General features: G+C 37.2%; 1 protein-coding gene across 2 annotated transcripts in view; it reads left to right on the forward strand.

The window, feature by feature from the left end:
• The window catches only part of SSU72 (SSU72 homolog, RNA polymerase II CTD phosphatase), a 42770-nt gene that overhangs the window by 17721 nt on the left and 5910 nt on the right, over window positions 1-19139 (forward strand). The window lies entirely within an intron of this gene.

The raw sequence follows: 19139 nt of genomic DNA on the forward strand, positions 1-19139 counted from the left end.
CTCTGTGGTATACAATGAGTACACCACATTAACTTAAATGACTGGAATGGGTGATTTGGGTTAGTGTTTTTATTTTTCCCTATGGTGGAAACCTTTGTCTCTTAACTGAAATGCTACCCCTCACTTGTCAAAAATTAAATCAGCTGAGCACTACTTCTCTAGGCGTGATAGATGGCTGCTTTCTCAAGGCTCCCATAAGGACAGTTAAGTGTATTAAGTTCAGTTTTAGATAAATAGAATAATTTTTATTTCTTGAATTACTTTGTCCTTTTTCCCCTTCTTTCCTCGCCTTTAGCTATATTCATAGTTTGAGTTCTTTCCCACATATAAATCTTATAGTTAAAATTTGCTGTTCAATATGGTGCCATAATAGCTTTTCACCATCCAAATATATAAAGAGCAATCTTGGATATTTGTAATGTTAACAATCAAAAATCAATTTCAAATAAGTGGGAGGAAAAATAATTTAAAGCCATTACCTAATTGACTCTTTAAAGTCCTTGACTGAAGCTTGGTGGACTTTACTGCAGGAAGTTAGCAGAGAGAGTGACAGCAGCACTCAGTGCAAGGGGAGGAGGTGGTTTAGCCAGGGACAGCAGCTGATCACCTAGGGAATAGTTGGTGAAGTAAACTCAGCTTTAAAACAGCCATGAGGATGAGTGTGTACTGGCCTTCTCTGAGCTACTTAGGCCTTCTATAAGGGATTGATTAGAGGCAGTTGGGATTAAGTAGATGGGTGGTTCTGCTGTGTCCTGGCAGTCCAGAGGGTTTGCATGTTACTTGTTTAAATTGACTGGGGGGGCCAAAGACAAGCTACTTCCTCTCAGCCTCTGGAATCAGCTTCTCTATAAAGCGTAGGTGATATGGATAATTACCTGCCTCATTAAGCCTTGTCTTAACAATGAATTATTAATAAAAGCAAAGCTATTTGCATAAGGATGGGTCCCAGACATGTGCTACCCTGATATGTGGAACTCCATGATGAGGAAGAAGCCCTTGTCCCAGTGCTGGTCCTGGATCATCTCTGCAACATAAAGCCTTAGAGAGTTGCCTAGACCACTGAGACGTTAAGTGACTTGCCCAAGGTCACACAGCTATTAGGTCAGATTCATGTGTTAAACCCAGATCATTTCTGGCATGGAGGCCAGCTCTTACCCACTACTCTTCCTGCTCCTTTATAGCAAATATGAACTTGGGAAACATTTGCATAGCTCTTGTAACATTTTCAACCTAATCTCACATCTCATTTGAGCCTCAGCTTTGAGGTGGGCAGGAATTATTCCTATTTACGGATGAAGAAAAAATATGAAGGAGTAAAGGGCTTTCCTAGGGTCGAATGGTGAGTAAGTGTCAGAGCAGGGACTAGGAATCCTAGTCCAGTGCTCTTTTTTTCTTTTGTTATAGTAAACCAAATGATTATAGTGAGCAGAATAGCTAAAACTTTCCCATCTGGATGGTCAGATTAGGAGGAAGAGACAGTGCTGAATTACTGAGAATGAAGACAATGTCCTCTATTAGGTGCAGGTCCTTATGAAGAATAGCCCCATAACTTCTAAAGCAGTGGTTGTAATCTCAAATCAAAGTTAAGCACTAAACCAAGAGAATAGACTTAATACCTCTTTTAGAATATGGGTTCTGTTAAAAATAGTTTTAGAAAGTGTTCCCAAATGACCTTTTAAAAGTTTTTTAATAGATTAGACTTGCAAATGAGTCATTTTCAAAATGTGTAATAGCATTTTAAAGTACAAAATATTTGAATTTTGTTTTAAAGAAATAAAACTGTTCATAAGTTTATGTGATTGCTAATGAATTTAGGATTTAAGAAACTGAAATTAGTGATCAAACTCTTAAAAACTGCGTAAATGTAATCTATTATAAACAAATCCACATTAAATGACTTAATCATTAGAGGCAGAGCATACAAGTTTACATTTGGCTTATCCTAAAGTTTTTTTTTAATACATGGATAGGTGAGATGTCAATTTTGAATTTATTTTCTATGCCCGTTTTTTAGAGATTTTGTTGCTTTTTTTTTTCCTTCTTAACAATACTCTCATTTCCCCTTAATAATGCCTCCATTACCATACTATGCACATAACAATCCTTGAGGATGATGGGACCCATCATCTGACAATATCTCATTTCCTTCCAACTCCAGAGTGATGCACCTTGTTAGGAGGGAAGCACATCATTATCCCTTGTCTGATACCAAGGCTGGACATGGACAATGGGTGGTTGGGCTTATTTCTGCTCACTAGCTCAGCAGACACATCTTAAGTGTAGAGTAGAGGAAGAAAAGGACAAGATCAGGAAGTATGTTCAATGATAGGAGGGGGAAAGCATCTTAAGACTTAGATCCCAGATTCTAAGCTGAATACATAAAAACACTACTCACTGTGAGAACACTGACACATTCTACAACCCTGGTTAGTAGCTTGTTTGGTAATCTTAGGTTTTCTCTTCAGTTTAGCAAAACTTGGAGCAATTTCTGAAGCCTATTTCCTCTTCTATAATGATTAGTGAGCTTCCTGTTATCCTCATTCATCATGATGCTTGAAATGACTCAAGCCTCATGAATCACATTGTAACCCCATTTATACAAGGCATACTCTACTGTCTAAACATTTCTTTAAAGGTTCTGTATTCCATTCCTTTAATTAGTTTTCGCAGTATTTTGAAGCCATGAATGATATTCTCCTGTTGCCAATTCCACGTGTGAGAACACTGACACATTCTACAACCCTGGTTAGTAGCTTGTTTGGTAATCTTAGGTTTTCTCTTCAGTTTAGCAAAACTTGGAGCAATTTCTGAAGCCTATTTCCTCTTCTATAATGATTAGTGAGCTTCCTGTTATCCTCATTCATCATGATGCTTGAAATGACTCAAGCCTCATGAATCACATTGTAACCCCATTTATACAAGGCATACTCTACTGTCTAAACATTTCTTTAAAGGTTCTGTATTCCATTCCTTTAATTAGTTTTCGCAGTATTTTGAAGCCATGAATGATATTCTCCTGTTGCCAATTCCACGATAATCCATTGCATCATATTTCTGCCTTATTTATCTAAAGACTGGTCCTTTTCACCTTGTCTTGAACCAGTAGTATTATTTTCTCATCCTGTGTATCTTGCTTATCTTCTATTTTGAGAAGGGAGTAAATCAACTTTACAAATGAATATGTTTTAAAATTTAGGCTTAATAAGTATTCATATTGTGCTTAAGTGTTAGAATTGTTGGAAGGCTTGGGTTTTTTTTTTTTTTTTTTTTTTTTTTAGCATTTAGAAAGTGTAATTCTATTTTTAATTTGCTAAGATGAGTCCAAATTATTTGCAGATTTTCATTATATTTGGTCATTGTTTGGGACTCGAACTAGTTGATTTGGATGTATTACTAATACCTTGAAGCAAATACCAGTCATAATTGGAGATAATAAAATACAGATAATTTCATAATCTTATCATTTTGCCAAGTGCAAATTCTTTTTGCAGTTTAATAAAATACAGATAATTGCACAATCTATATTTTGCCAAATGCAAATTCTTTTTGCCAGTCCCCTTTGTTTTCTCTGCAAAACAGGTACACTTTGGTTGAGGCTATCAATGGCCCTCTTAGGTATAAAGGCAGGTTACATTACTAAGCATTCTGCTAGCTGGAGCTGACTCAGGCTTCAGCATTTTTTATTTTTTTTATTTTTTTTAATTAGAACATCCAGCATCACATTTTGAATAATGAACAGGAAGAAAATTCAAAAACACTGTCGTCCAGATCCTCTCAGGGGCGAGCACTGAAGGATTCACTTTTTGTATATTTCTTATCCATTTGGACATTTTGTCAGATACTTTCTTATTTAAATTAGTGCCTTTAGAAATTGCATCTGTGGCTAGCCCCATTTAGTAGGTAGAATAAATGTTGCCCCAAAAGTACTTTGGGTGTGGACCTCTTGTTTTTTAAATACCATTGGTCCAAAGTCAATCCTTCAGAGTCCTGAATAACAGCAGTTTTTATTCTAGTGACAAGTTACTTTTATCAGAATTTATGTAATTACTGTCACCACATTGTTAGGAAAAGACTGGAATGATTGGCTCCTGAACATTTGCATTATAATTTGAAAACAAGAATCATGACTTTTTGGATCTGTGTCGTTAACATTATTTTTTATTTTATTTATTTTCAAGTAGCTTTTAAAGTACCAGTAGCTTTCATTTAACCAATTCAAAGGACCAGGTAACTTGATTCAGTTCCTGGTGATTACTCACATAGCTGCTTAGATAAACATGCTGATGGGCTATCATGAGTAGTAGGACACATGCTGTTGCTATGTCTAGTATGTTTACCTATGGCTTTTAATTTCCATGCAGTGACTGCTTGCTCATCATCAGCCTAAACAAAGGATTTCAGTGACATATCTCAAATTTTTTGCAAGTATACTTCCCATGGGGTTAAGTTGCAGCCCCATTTATGGTAGCATATTTGCCTATAGCTTAGCTTTATAATGTGCATCAGTTTTGCTAATGCCCCAATATATCTGATCTCATTGTAGGTGCCCTTTACTTGGACACATGAAAACTTAACCTTGTGCTTGCCTGGCCAACGGGCTGAGCACCTTTCTTTAATTGTCATGAAATTTTCTGGATTGACTCTGGCTTTCATCTGTTGATTGTCCCTCACCTTCACCATGGTAATCAGTCCATCTCTTTCAGTCATATATATTGTTAACTTTTTTAAAATTACTTTTCCTGTATACTTGTTTGCTTTGTTATGTGTTGTAGCTTGCCAAAAGAAATTCTGTAACTTTTGGTTGTCCACTCCCCTGAGCTGGGCTCCCATCTCTATTCATGACAGTTGAAATGTTTTGTGGTTGTTAAATGATAGGTCTAGGAAAGTGAAGGGTCATGTTGCTTGCCTTTTCTAGTCCTGTATGGAGAAACAACATTGGAACTCCTTCCTGAACTGGACCAAATAGACTGGGTCTGCACTTATGGCTCGGACCGTCCACCTACAGACCTTTCTGTGACAAAGTATCGCTTGGCCACAAGGCTTTGCCAGTTGGAACAACATTGTACCTCCATTGATCCAGCACAGATGTTCCCTCTGTCTTTCTCCAGATTCTCACTTCTTACTGCATTTGGGAAAGCTTGACTCGTTGCTTATTTTGTGATTCTCGCCTGTAGTTGTGTTTTATTTTTCAACAATGCCATTTTCTCCCCTAAGGGTTGCATTGAATAAGTCTATTGCAAGAAGCTTCATACCAGTTTTTTATTTATTTATTTTCTCCCAAGTGACATGTCACATGAGGATGCATTTTTGCCACTATTGGGATATATTGACATTAATAGAAACAAGTGGCTATCTTTTCTTTTTTTTCAGTCAACAGTAAAGCCAAGTACAAAGTACTACATAAGGCTTTGGTTTACACTGTCACTTTTTTATATGCCCTTTTCCCAACATCACATACTGCATCTTGACATGGAAAAACCTGTTGGCTTTTCCATTCTGAGATGTCTTGACATCTGACAGGCTTGTACTAAACTCTTCATTTGTGGAACCTTGTTTCCTGCAATGCAGATCAAACTGCTTTGCAACAAATGACATTGCAATGAACACGAATTGTATGAGAGTGTGTGCAGAGCACTATATATGTACACATATACAATCTCCTCTCTCCAACTGTTAGCATTATTTCCGGAAATATTCAGTAGTAAAAATCCCTCTTAACTATCCTTTCTATTCCCTTGAAATACTTATTTTGAAGAAGGAAAAGATGACAGATTCATCTTCCCCAGTTCATTTTTTTTCTCCTGCTGGTGAACAGAATGTAACTTCTTTTACAAAGAAGGGTCAGCTATATAAGAAAATGGCCAAGTCAACAATATTTTTCAGAAATCTCTAATTAATGGAAAAACAGGTTAAGTTTAGGAAGTTGAATCAATCTTTATGCTTGGCTAAAGAATTTCAGCAGCCAAAATCTTGGACTAAATAGGGCCATCCATGTTCCACAGTCAGACTGGACATGAATAAGAGAGGGAGCTGGTTCTTTTGGTTTTCCATTTAGTGTGGTAGCTGTCTGGGTGTTGATCTCTATGAATGTCTAGCAAAGTTTGCAATCATTTTTCACTTAATTTCATAATAGAATGATAAAACTGTTCTAGGTGGAGAGGTTTCACAAGGAGAGAAATGAATTGCAAACCTAGCTACTGAAGAGACCCCAGAATACATCCAAACCATTTTATAGGAGCTCCTCAAAATATTACAATTCTTACTAAAGAACCAACCAACTTATTTTCCTCACAGAGGAATAAATCTCATTTGTTAACTTTAAAGCTGTGTGTGTGTGTGTGTGTGTGTGTGTGTGTGTGTGCGCGCTACATGACTTGGTGGAAGAAGCTTCTGCATTTCTTGTCAGAGAACTTGGATTCAAAGCCGTACTTTGCTAACCTTTGTGTCTATGGACAATCTGTATCCTTAAGTTTTTTTAGATACCCTTTATTTAAGGGAACTTCTTCCTGGTTGTAAATTTTAGGATCCTATGTAAAGATACATTTAAGATTCTTTTTTTTTTTTAAATCAGGTAAACAGGAAGCAATGGTACTGACTGAATCCTTGTATCTCAGACAAAAAGATTGCATCTCTTCTCATTTGACGTTAGGGAAATTAGGAATCTTTCCTTCAAAATTCATATTAACTGTCTTTGCCTGGTAACTTTTTAAGGTTATTTGGGGAAAGTAAAGTTCCTTTAAAAAAAATTGGCATGAGAATCTTCAATACTGTGCCTACTTATTTCAATGCAGTCTCAATACATTTAACTTGATCTGTAGCTGTTGTAACTCACAAATTATTATCCTATTAAGTATTTTAAATTGTTTGAATTTGCTTTTGTTATAACATACTTCACTACAATATAATGGGCCAGAGTTCTGGCTTCAGTCTAGTGAATATCAAAATCGTATCTTAAAAGACATTTGGTTATTTAAGAGATTAGCTAAATTCTTTCTGGCTTTGTTCATAATCACAGGCTGTACTTCCAGCCCTAACCATAAATTCCCAAATGTGTCATAAGGATGACCAGGTGAGGTCATGGATGATTAACATGAAAACGGTTTTTGAGCCCTGCTGCTTGCTTGTGGCATGGGGCCAGTAGTGTACATAATATCTTTTAAAGGTTGTTGTACAGCCCCTTCAGAAGAAATTATGGCTACTTAGACTCCTCTCTTGGCATCATCCTCTTAACTGTTTTGTTTTGTTTTTTTAATTATTAACCTGAAAAATGAATTATTTATACAACACTTAAGGTTTACCAGCACTTTTATAACTTCAGATTTATAGAACACCTTAAGCCAGTGGTCCTCAAACTTTTTAAATAGGGGGCCAGTTCACTGTCCCTCAGACTGTTGGAGGGCTGGACTATAGTAAAAACAAAAACTTACACTGTCTCCACCTCTCAGCTCATTTACTCATAGCCCCTTGGCCCGAAGTTTGAGAACCCCTGCCTTAAGGCTTACACTGCCACCATAAGAATTATCTGATTTGGGCTTCACTAGAAGTCTGTGGGAGGTAGGTAGTCTCCTACAGAAGTTTTACAGAAGAGTTAACTAGAATGAATGGAGGTTATGTGACTCATTCGAGGTCATAACTGGCTTCTTGCTCCAGATATAGTTTATCCACTGGACCTCTTTTTTCTTTGCTTTGATGGGTTCTATTAACTGATGCTTGATCTGGAAGTATTCTCTGATCCCTCTGCTATAAGTAGTTTGGGAATTGTCTTTGCATTGCACTCCCCTTTCATGTTTTGTACTTCAGAACAGTCACTGAATATGAGGAGCTACTAGTACATTTTCTTAAGCTCATTTGGAGAGTGATTATATTGTCCACTCGCTTTAGAGATTAAAAAAAAAAAAATCCAAGCCAACATGTTGAATAATTTGTGGCTGTTGGAGCTAGATTTAAACCTGAACTCTCTGGCTCCAAAGGGATTTCTTCTTGGCCTACTCTCTTGTATTTCTCTCCCGAGCTTCAGTACTTCAGCTTTAGCCAATGTTGCTCAGTAGTTATTACCAGCACTTCTGTGAGCATTAGCAATCGATGCTGTTTAGGGTCCATCTGGTATTTCAGGAAAAGCAGTCTGAGTTGAAGATAGGGAGCAGCATGTTTCAGAGTAACTAGGAGTTGGACTCTTGATGGCTTTTAGGAGCTGGAAGAAAGTAAGATGTAATGAGGGCATTTAGATCTTGCACAGTGATAATTTAAACTTAGTACCCAAAGCAATTGTGAGTGATAAAGGCACAAAAAAAAGTCCAGTTTTATGCCACTGTTTGCTCTCTCAAAGAATTCACAGGTATATTTTTGGAAGCCTGAGCAATTTTTTTAAAAGTATACAATTAGCTAGGACCTTTTCACTAATCCTGTTTTTACTGATTTTCATTTTCACTAATCCTGTTTTATCTTTTAGGGAGATAGGGTTATCTCCTAGGGAGTTCCTCCCCCCCCCCACCACCACATTCTCTTCTTTTCCTAGGACAATGCCATACACAGCTAGACAACTAATGTGTAAGGATAGTTTTAATAATTAGCCTAATGACATGTAATTGCTGACTAGATATTGGGCTGTATTGTCCAGACCTTAAGCTCTCTATGTGTGATAATTTGTGTTTGTTTTGTTAAATACCCAGTTTCTTTGTTGAAAAGCTGCTTAGTTTATAGAGTTCTCTTCAAGGATCCCCCTGTATTGAATAGCGTCCCAATTCTTGGGTCATCTGAAGCTGTGAGCTTTCTCACCAAAAAAGGGGAAGAGTTGTGCTTGTGAATTATCAGACTGGCATTTTCAGTCCTACCAAACCATTGATGCTTCATTCACTATGGGGTTTGAATCTCTTGAGTTTAGGTTTTTTTTTTTTCTCAGTAGGATCTTAAAAAGTCAGAAAAGACTATTTTTTAAACCATTACAATTGTTTTTGTAATAAATCTTCACATGAAAATAGATTAACCTCTGGGTTTTAGGTCATCAGAGGTATCTGCATATTCATCAAGCTGTCCTGGAATGACATTTTAAAGAGGATTTCCCACATGGTAGTGCCCATTTCAGATTATTTTAGATCAAGCGTGTGCCTTTGAAAAATCCAAGTGCACCTCAGTATGAAGCACTGTCGCCCTGTTTCATCATGGACAGTGGAAATGCTCCAGTTAAAAAGTTCACCACTAGAGTATAGAATAATTTGGTGCTTTGAAGAAATTAAATCTATCATTTAGTGATACTTCTAAAATGAATTCTTGTTAGTTTGGTTAAGTTTTATTTCTGTTAAACATCAATAGCTATTAGCCAGTGGTTAGGTTCATCAATAGTCTTCGTAGGCTACTGGAAGAAAAAATAGGAACCATAAATTGACCAAATTCCAGATGAAATAAACTAAATGAATTGTAGTCTGATCACTCAACTGGTGAAGAGGAGGAGGACTTAAAATACTAGGATCTTTTCCAGAAATATATGGAGGCCTATGCTGTTAGTTGATAAGACTGTCCTTTAAAGTTTTAGATGAGCTTAGCCATCAATACTGCTTTGTGTTGATATTTTGAGATTGTTCCCTGTGGAAGTAGAAATTACAAAACTTAAATTTACTTTGAATAGTACACAGTAAGGAATCCCTGTGTAATGGAATGTGTTGGGGAAGGAACTAGGCAGACTAAATCAAGTCATATTTGAAATATTTTCCAGATGAACTTAAAAGTTTAAACCAAGCCAATTGAAACCCTCTCCACACACCAGGAGGCTTCCTATGTTTCTGAAATAGCAGATGGAGAAAACCTTCCTCAGCTTGACTGAATAGTATAGATAACTTAGACTAGTTCAGGTACTCTTGGCTGAGCAGCAAGGTATACAGAATTAGAAGTAGTTATGGGTCTAGACCTGTTTTCCTGGCAGAATTGTGTGATTTCACTTTTCTCTCAGCAGTTTGAGTTCTCCTTGGGGAGAACATGTGCATTTTCCCAGTTTCACAGGGCTTTTATACACATTGATCAACTGGGAACCATTCTTATAAAAACCTTGACATAAATAAAAAAAATGGCTTAATCTGGTTTCCCCATCTTTAGAAGCTCTTCACTTTGTTCAACTTTTAGTCAATATTTGGGACCTGTCCCATGTAGCTGACAAAAATTGTTGACTTTTACCTCAAGACTATTTAACATTCCAGATTCCACTCTTTATTAGACTTTGATTTTTGTCTTATTTCCGCTGATGACATTTTCTGCATTATTAGGGAGAATGAGCTTTTTTTGTCTTTTCTAATAGTTGTAACTCCGTGCACAGGGAACAAATGGGGCTGTCTTTAGCTGAGAGTGGGATCAGTCAAAGCTGCTCATGGCAGCTCTGCTACTGCTCTAGCAGAAAGGATAGGGAAGAGAGATGATCCCAGGGCCTGTCAGTGAGACAGCCCTGGGGAAGAGGGGCAGGAGCAGAACTATGTGGGGTAGTGTGAAGCTTTGTGAGTATCTTTCTGCCTGATCCTGGATGGGGTTGAGGAAAGGAAGAGCTATACTTTGGCTAGTTTGTTTTGTTTTGTTTAAAACATGAAACGTGTAATGTTTTCCTTGTATTCAATCATCACTGAATTCACATAAGTACTGTTCCTTGGAGTGACAAGTAATGTGTCACTCTACTGAGTTGCATCTGTAACTTAAAGAGGTGTAACTTCCTTGATTAGCCAGCTGGAAAGGGACCACAGGCCACAAAACCACATGGGGTTTTCCTTTCTGTGTCCCTGGCTTGCTCTGGCTGGTGCTCCAACCCTGAAAAGCCCCCCTTGTCCTTTGCCTGTCTTCTCTGGACCCAGCCTCCTTCACGTGTCTATAAACATGCTGCTTCAGAGCAGGCCTTTCCACTGGATAATCTTACTTTACTTTGCAAATAATGTTTTACTTTATTTCCTTACATGAACTTGAATTGTAACATTGATAGAATCTATAGGTTTTTTGAACATGGTATCTTAAGGCCCTTGGCATAATTCTCTGCCTTAGCCTTTTCCACATCTTAATGTGGTTTCCTTAGATGATTTGTAGCTCACACATATACCCAGGATTTCTCTTCCATAAAGACATAGCCATTGTTATACCAGCACAAAGACCCTCAACACTTGGGCCTTATTTCTTCACAATGTCTTCACTGTCCTCTGCTGTATTCCCTGAACCCTTTTGATTTTTAGAAAATTATTACAGATGAGTGCCTGTTACCTGCAAGCCTTTTTTCTTTTTTTGGAGAGAGGGCATCAGGGTGGTGAATAGATTGCTTTCATCCCCTAGCTCCATGGACTTTACTAAACTAAACTCATCCAAGGGACCAGTCTTTGCAGGGAGGAATTTGAGGTAGTGTTTTGGGCATGGAAAATATTTTGAAATTTGAAATCAGAGAGTAGGTTAATCAAAGCCTATTACTTTGGGGCTGTGATTTTTGTGGAGAAGGTTTGCCACAAATAACCAATTATTTTCTTTCTACCTAGGATACTGCTCCCTCCCCCCCCCCCCACTTTAAAAAGAATTACACTTAAGAATTCATTGTCCTTTTAGCTTCACTGGGGAAAGTCATCCTACAGCCTGCAAAATATGTAGTTTTTTGAGGTAAAGAACTGCTTTTTAGGGCCTGTATACAATAGCTGTGGTATTGGGTAAAGAGCACTGCCCAAAGGTGTGGGTTAAAATCTTCCATCACTCGCCACCTGAATGACTTCAGGGTCACTTAATTTCTATAGCCTCAATTTCTTGATAAGGAAAAAGAGATTGGTTTAGGGCTCCTTGAGGTTCTGAACCTTCCTAGCTATAAACCTATAGTTCTTTACTGTCAAGTCAGAAATGTAATTTTAGTCAAGTATTTACAGTACATTTAATAAACATTAAGCATACATTGTAGAAATCATGTGCCAAACCTTATTCTTAGGATCCAGCTTTGTTTAGATAGCCTGTAGTCTCACACAGTTTATAGTTTAGGGGGATAAAACACTTAAAGCTTGTTAGGGGGTCACATGAAAGTGCATTAAAAAGTTGCAAGACAAAGGACCTTAGGTGAAAATGGGGAGGTGGAAGCCTGTGGATTCCTCTTCAGAGGCTGCCTGGGGATTAAAGACATTTCTGAGCAAAGGTGGAAGGGAGACCCCTCACTTGGAATGGGATTAGGGTTGGGAGTTGGAGCTGAGAAGGCTATCAAGGAAGTGTTAGTAATGGAAAGTTTTGAATGCCAAATAGATTGTAATTTTGCTTGGCAACAGAAAGCCACTGAATAATTTTAATCAAGAGAGATGATGACCAAATCCAAGTATAATCATATATATATTTTTTTTTGTCAATTACAAAAATGTTTTACTACAGCTTCACAGATTAAGACCCAGAGCACGCACCAAAAATGAGCAATTTTAGGTAAGGGGCCCTGATCAGGGGGAAAAGATCCGGGTTTCACTGAACTCTACATTTTTCAGCCAAGAGCCCTATTAGGTACTTAACAGTTTAAAAACCCTTGAGGCATACAAGCCAGGGATGACTAAAAGAGATTTCTCTACTGTGGCCTTTGTTAGCCCCAAGGTAGTAGAAGTTTTTCTTTAACATTTATCATCCTCCATAGGAACTCCTAACAAGTCAGATTTCAGAGCCTTTATTGCTTTAGGGCTTCTGACTTCTTTAAAAATCTTGCTTAGCAATTAGTTTTTCAGCAGTTATTTTTATAGTATTTCTGCAACTTTTGTCAAGCTTTAGTGATCAATTTTTTTGTTGTTTGTTTTTTAAGAAATGAACTACACTTTATTAATCTAATCTTACCAGTGATTAATAGACCCACCTCATTGTTTATAAGGATTGAAGCCTCAAACTAGGCGGGGGTCACAAGGTTCCTATTTTCTACCTTGGAATATGGTACCCAAATAGCATTCATTTTGTATGCTGTAGGGGGGTTGACATTCCTAAAGTATATGTTTGAGGTAGCCTCAGTTTATCTTTCCAGGCTTAATAGAGACCATAGGTCATTCTTCTTGTGCTTAATCTAGGAATCTATAATGGGAAACAGCAGGTTTATCCTTTTAAAATATGGAGGGAAATTAAGCCTTTTGAATTTCCCAGGCTGGACTAGTTCTGGGCAGGTGCTGTCCACTTAAATGACAAGTCCTTCTCTTGGATTTTCTTTGAATCCGAATAACGTGATGTCATATTTCAAGTGTTAGACTCCCTTATATATTCTAGCACTGAAGTCTCGTCCCAGGGATTTGAAATAGTGCTAGCAGAGATAAGTACAAGTGACCTATAGTTACATCATCTGTTTCCGTGGCGATGCTATTTGGTTTAAAAAAAAAAACAAAAACTCCACGTGATTTGCTGGGAAGATCAGAAATGCTTTTCTGCCCAGAACCAGCCAAGGATAACAAGATCTTTTCTTGCATAGGGGTTAAGTTCTCTAGCTAATCAACTGGGGCCTGGTGGCTGCTGTTAAAATCTCCATGAAGAATTAATTGATTATTTGGAAGCCAGTTTGAGAAGGACAGTGAACAATAGAACAAATAATTGAAGAACTTGGAAAGAGGCTGAATTTCCTTGGCACAAATGACCCTGCTGTGTTTTTCAAATGCCTTTTCTCATTGTGTACTCCTCCTTCCCAGAGAGCTGACCCTTTACTACTGTTCCCCTTTTCTTTGCCTCTTATTTCCTCCTCTGCTGCTAAACAAATTCAGTTATTTTGCTTTTGCTGTTGCATTTTTTCACTTCATAAACTCTGTTGTTGATTTCTCAGATAAGTTTATTTAACCCCTAAGTGACAGTCTGCACTCCTAAGAGTTTATTTTCCGAATTTGTTGCATTTTTCATTTGGAGGATTTTACATCGACAGACCTTTTTAATCAGCTGTGATCGTTCAGCTATAGGTTCCACCAATCCAAATTTGAGATGGGTTCATAATCCAAGGATGTCCTGTCCAGCATAGCACAGTTGAGGTGTGTGGAATTCATTAGTAAATCTCACAGCAGGTGAGTACAAGAATTAAAGAGCAAATGCCCATTCGGTTCCAAAATAGAAATATCTACCCATTTTTAGGGGAAACTCCTATTTTAGGATGTGTTGTCACATCTCATATTAGACACCTATCCTGACTGGGACCCATCTTTCTGGCTCTTCCTCCTCTGGATTGTCTTATTACACCCATGTCTCAGATCCACAGAATGTTTTCTCCTGCGAGGCCTCAGAGCTATATGATAGGACAGTCCATTTGTATTCCTCTGAGCAGAATAATTTGTTCCCTTTTCCCTTTTGCAAAATTGAACTCAATTACACTTCAATCAAGGCCACTTTTATGTAAATGATAAGTGACTGATTCAAAGTATGGTGGGATGCTATGGAATTACTCTTTTCCATTGGTCTTTGATCTTTGAGGAGGTTCCTACTTTTTCCTGAATTCACTTAGCATAGGTCCAACTTTTAGGGTTCATGAGTTTTAAATATTTACCAGAGGTAGGGGTGCCCTCTTTTTGCTCCATTTTTTTTTTCTGGCCTTTGACTGTAAGGCCTACTCCAAGTAGGTTTATGTTGGTGATAGGAAGAAAGGTCCCAGCCCCCTTGTCAAGTTCTCAGAACTCCAAGGTAGTTATTTAGATTTAGGGCTTTAGCCCTCTGCCCAGATGATGGCACTGGAGGACTTACCCTAGAAACTTTTTTGTTTTTTCTTAACCTGGGTCTACTTTGCAGTGCCTTGGGGCCCTAGGGGTCTTTTTGTTGCATACTGCTGTCATTCTTGGTACCATTGAATAAAATGTTTTTAAATAACTGAAATCTGTACTTGAATTTTAATTTGGCTCTTTGTGACATGCCCAATCCTTTTAGGGCTGAAAAATTTAGTTTGCTATCACACTTAAAAAGAGAAAGGTAGAAGTGACTATATCCAGATTTCATATTTTTTAAAACCATGATAATAAACTTCTATTTCTTTTCTTTAAAAAATCTTTTCTTTGCAGTTTAACAACCTTGTGAGATTTCAAATAGTTATTCCTATTTTACTGATAAGGAAAGTAGGATGGGGAAAATTTAGTGACTTCCCTATAGTCATAATCCTGACAAATGCCAGAGTCAAAATTAGAATTCTTAGAAGGACTCTTGAGCCCTATACCTTGCCTTGTATGGGATGGAGGGATTGCCTTCTTTACTTTCCTTGAACATCTCCGTTGCAATTTTTTACTTATCATAAACACTATTATACAAACTATGTCCGTGGCAATATAATATAACCACTTTTCATTGAAGCCACCCTTAAAATAAGGTATTATTTGAAGCTTGTTATCCCGGGTTAAAATGTAAGCTCTGAATTGAAATAGGTTTTTGCCCTATGCCTAACTGTTTCTTTACTTGTCCACAAAACTGAAGTTTCATTACAAATTAAGGGTCTAAATTTCCCTTTTAATAAAGAATTTGCCTTATTCTTACATTGCTTGAATTATCCTAATATTTCTTGATTTTCTTCACATCCTATATTTTTACTATTCCCTTGTGGATTGAAATAGGAGAGAGGCTTACATAGATTTATGTCCCTGGAAATCAAAGTTGTGAGCTTTAAATTGCGTGTATATTTGTGTGTTTTTAAAAGTTCAGGAGTTGAGAGGAGGGACAGTGATTCATTAGGGTCCTAACTCTTTTGGGACTTAGTGCTAGTAACCTTATTTACAAAAGCATCACCGCCTTTAGTACTTTCTCAGAAGTATTATTCCCAAGAAGCCATATTGGGCAGCTGCTTTGAATTATAAAAACCTGGAATCTTAACCTTTTATTGAACATTTCATACAATTTTAAAATATCACTAAAGTCCTTACCAAGCTATATTGGGAGTCTAATGGGGGAGAAATAATCCTAGAAGAGGTATATTAGGAACGTAATAACTATTCCAGGACTATGGCAATAGTGTTAATAATTTTCTAGTGGCCTTCTTTTAGGTAATTGTATAATTTGATTAGTGGCAGTATAAACAAAGGTAAATAAAAACCAAGGCTATCTTAATATAAGGTGCCTATTTCAGTTGGGTGAAATATTGCTGAAACCAGTGTTTTGGGTTTTATTCCTTTTATCTGATTAGTTCAGTTTTAGATCTTTTTAGGACCTAAATGCCCCAACTAGTTCCAACTCACTAGGAGAACTCAAGTGTGTTACCCTGGTGACAAGGCATCATATAGTTTGATTTTTGCTTGTGAAAGGATGATATTTTTTCCTCTTTTTCCCAGTAACTTTATCTCCCCTTAGGAAAATCAGTGCTACAAAAATACTTGTACTTTTCTGAAAGTACGTCAGAAAAGAAACTTAGATTTTGGAGTAACATGGCCCAGATTTGGGACTGCAACTTACATGAATGTGCAGTTTTCACAGGAAACTTAAAAAAAATCTTTAAAATTTAAATGGGGAAAGCAAGGTGATGAACTTACACCAGTTGGTGATTGAAATTGATCATCTCTAGTCCTGATTCAATGATATTTCGGACTTTCTAAAAGGGTGCTAAGAAATCTTAAAAACAAAAAAATATATATCAAAAGAAATAATTTAATTTTATTAATTAGGTACTGTATATCTTTGAGAATAGGAGTGGAAGAGAAAGCTTATAAAACTTCATAAAATCAAAAAGTAAATAGCACTGTTGCAAAACTAAAAGGGTTATTTTAGAGGTCTAGGGGGGGTGAGGGATGCCAGGAGGAAATCTTTTGGTGTAATAATTTTGAGACCAAAACCAAATTGAAACTGCTAGGCTAGTGGTTTGTCAGGATCACACTTCTGAACCTGCTGTATTTGAATGGCTTCTCATTGTGGAGCCAGAGGCCTTGGAAATGTGAACTTAGCTGCTTCCCAGCCAAATTGAGTGAGGACTAAAACAAGCATTTGCTTTAGCGGGATTGTCTTGAATTTTTGGGGTTCGGGAAACTGGCTCTTCAGAGACAGCAGGCATAATTACCTGTTTGGCTGAGGGTCAGTGACAGCTGAAGCAAAAAATTCCTTCCTAGGCTCTATACCCAATGTCCCTTTTCTTCCTAACCAGTCAAAAAAATAAAAAAAAGATCTGACCACAGGGGTATTTGGCTGCTGAAGGGCAGGGTGGATGGTTAACCACGAGAATGTACTACAAATTATGCCAAGTTAGATCCTAGTTTGGCTGTTAAAAAATAAGTTCATTTCAAAAGCCATTGTATCCGATATCCTAAAATATGGAAAATATGATCCAATATCAATGTTAATTTTAATAAATTAGTATAAGATTTTGGAGTAGCATGCATTTTACCTAGCCCTTCGCCCCTAAGATTCAGGGTGAAGGAACTATATCTTTTCCTAGACAGATATAATGCCTTTTTCTAACGTAGAATGAGTGATAAGCTTATAGCTTTCTAAATTAAGTTCCCAACAATTCCTCATTTTCCCAAAGCTGTATTCCTTGGACAGGAAAAGGAAAGAAGAGGTGAAATGTAAATTAGCTTCTCCAATCCTGGAGGTGCTTTCTTCTCACTTGGGTAATTCATGTTTATAAAGTACATCTGTTCCAAATAGCCTGAGTGCTTGAGGAAATTATTTCTTTTGCCCTGCCCTTCCACTCTCGGGTATTCATAAGTGTTTGCTAACTTTTGTACTTTTCATAATTAAAGAATTGGAGCTCTCATTTTTTGTATAGTCTTCATGAGAAGCCTCAGAAAACAGTTGATGGTTGGTTAAAATTGCTCTTTTTTTAAGCGTTTATGTTTCAAGGTCTCATCTAATAGGTTTTTGGGTTTTCATGTTCTGTTTGTTTCTCAAAATTTGGCCTTAACGAAATCTAACCCTTTTCTCTACCTTCTCTCTACAAAACCTCTCTGCATAGTATTAACATTTTCCCCTTTAAATTTTCACTACTGAAATATTATCTTAAATACTTACTGATGCCTTTAATTTACTGATGAGACCCACCATATTTAGAATCTAGTTTTCAGGAAATCATTTCAGCAAATATGAAATACCTATTATGTACACTAAATAGGTCACCTTTCTCCTCACCAGGAGAATTCAATTACGCTTTACCTGAAAAACAGCTTTAAAGCTGTTTAAAATATAAGAGTTCTTAACCTGTAGATTTTGAAATTGTTTTTGAAAAATACCTTTTCTAATTTAAAAATACATATTTTCTAACTTTATGAGTATTTTAATGTGTTCTAAAATAATTTTCCAAAAAAAGTTCAAAGGTTTTATTCTTTTGCCAAGGGGTTCATGAACCTGGCCTAGTACTATGCCTTGGCTTGGAAGTTTTAATGGAGCAAGAAAAAGAATTTAGCCAAGTCAAGATACTGTAAGGAAACAAGAGTTAGAGAAACTAGGTCTATGTGCTTTCTGGAAAAGAGGTTGTGGGATCTAGGTTGTGTGCCAGGGGACACTGGCAATGCCCCTTCAGGTGGCTGTGCAGCACAAACTGGAAGTAGTGTATCATCTCTATGAAATCAGACAGGAATATTTTTTCAAAAACCCTAGTGTGAAATGTGTTGATAGAAATCTCCCTAGTTTGTCTCGTGGCAAAGTTTGTTTGGACCTTAGAATGTCCTATAGTAATCATTCGGAAGTGATGCCCTTCAAACCAGTACTTGATTTTCCTCCCATGGGAAGATGGATGGCAATCTTCCAACTCAGAAAGGGAAAGGGAAAGGGCAAGGCCCAAAACGTCCACTGCATGCTGAAGAATGTTTCATATCTGAGCCAAGGAATTTTTCATATTCATCATGATTCACTAGTGTCTCATACTTGGTTTTCAGAATACTTTATTCTTAATAACCTTTTAGATATAGATGTATCATTACACCCCCCCCCCCATTTGAGTCTCTGAAATGTGAGGCTTGTTTACTCACCTGTGGTCACACAACTAGTCACTTCTCTTGAAGGCAGGAGGTGAACCCAGGGTTTTTGATGTGTCTGTTTTTGCTCTTTTTTTTTTTTTAATCGGCAGAGATAGAGAATTTTAATTAGAATGAGTGATATAACAAGGTGACATTGAAGGCATCTAGGAGCCCATCTAATCCATTCCCTTCATTTTAAATGGGAAGAAATTGGGGTCCTGAAGAGGAAAGCCATCCCCTTCTTGTCACCTTGGGAAGTGAGTGCCTGGAGCCAATTTTCAAATCAGTGGATCCTTCGATTGT

The sequence above is a fragment of the Sminthopsis crassicaudata genome, chromosome 3 (assembly GCF_048593235.1).
Source record: "Sminthopsis crassicaudata isolate SCR6 chromosome 3, ASM4859323v1, whole genome shotgun sequence".
NCBI lineage: Eukaryota > Metazoa > Chordata > Mammalia > Dasyuromorphia > Dasyuridae > Sminthopsis > Sminthopsis crassicaudata.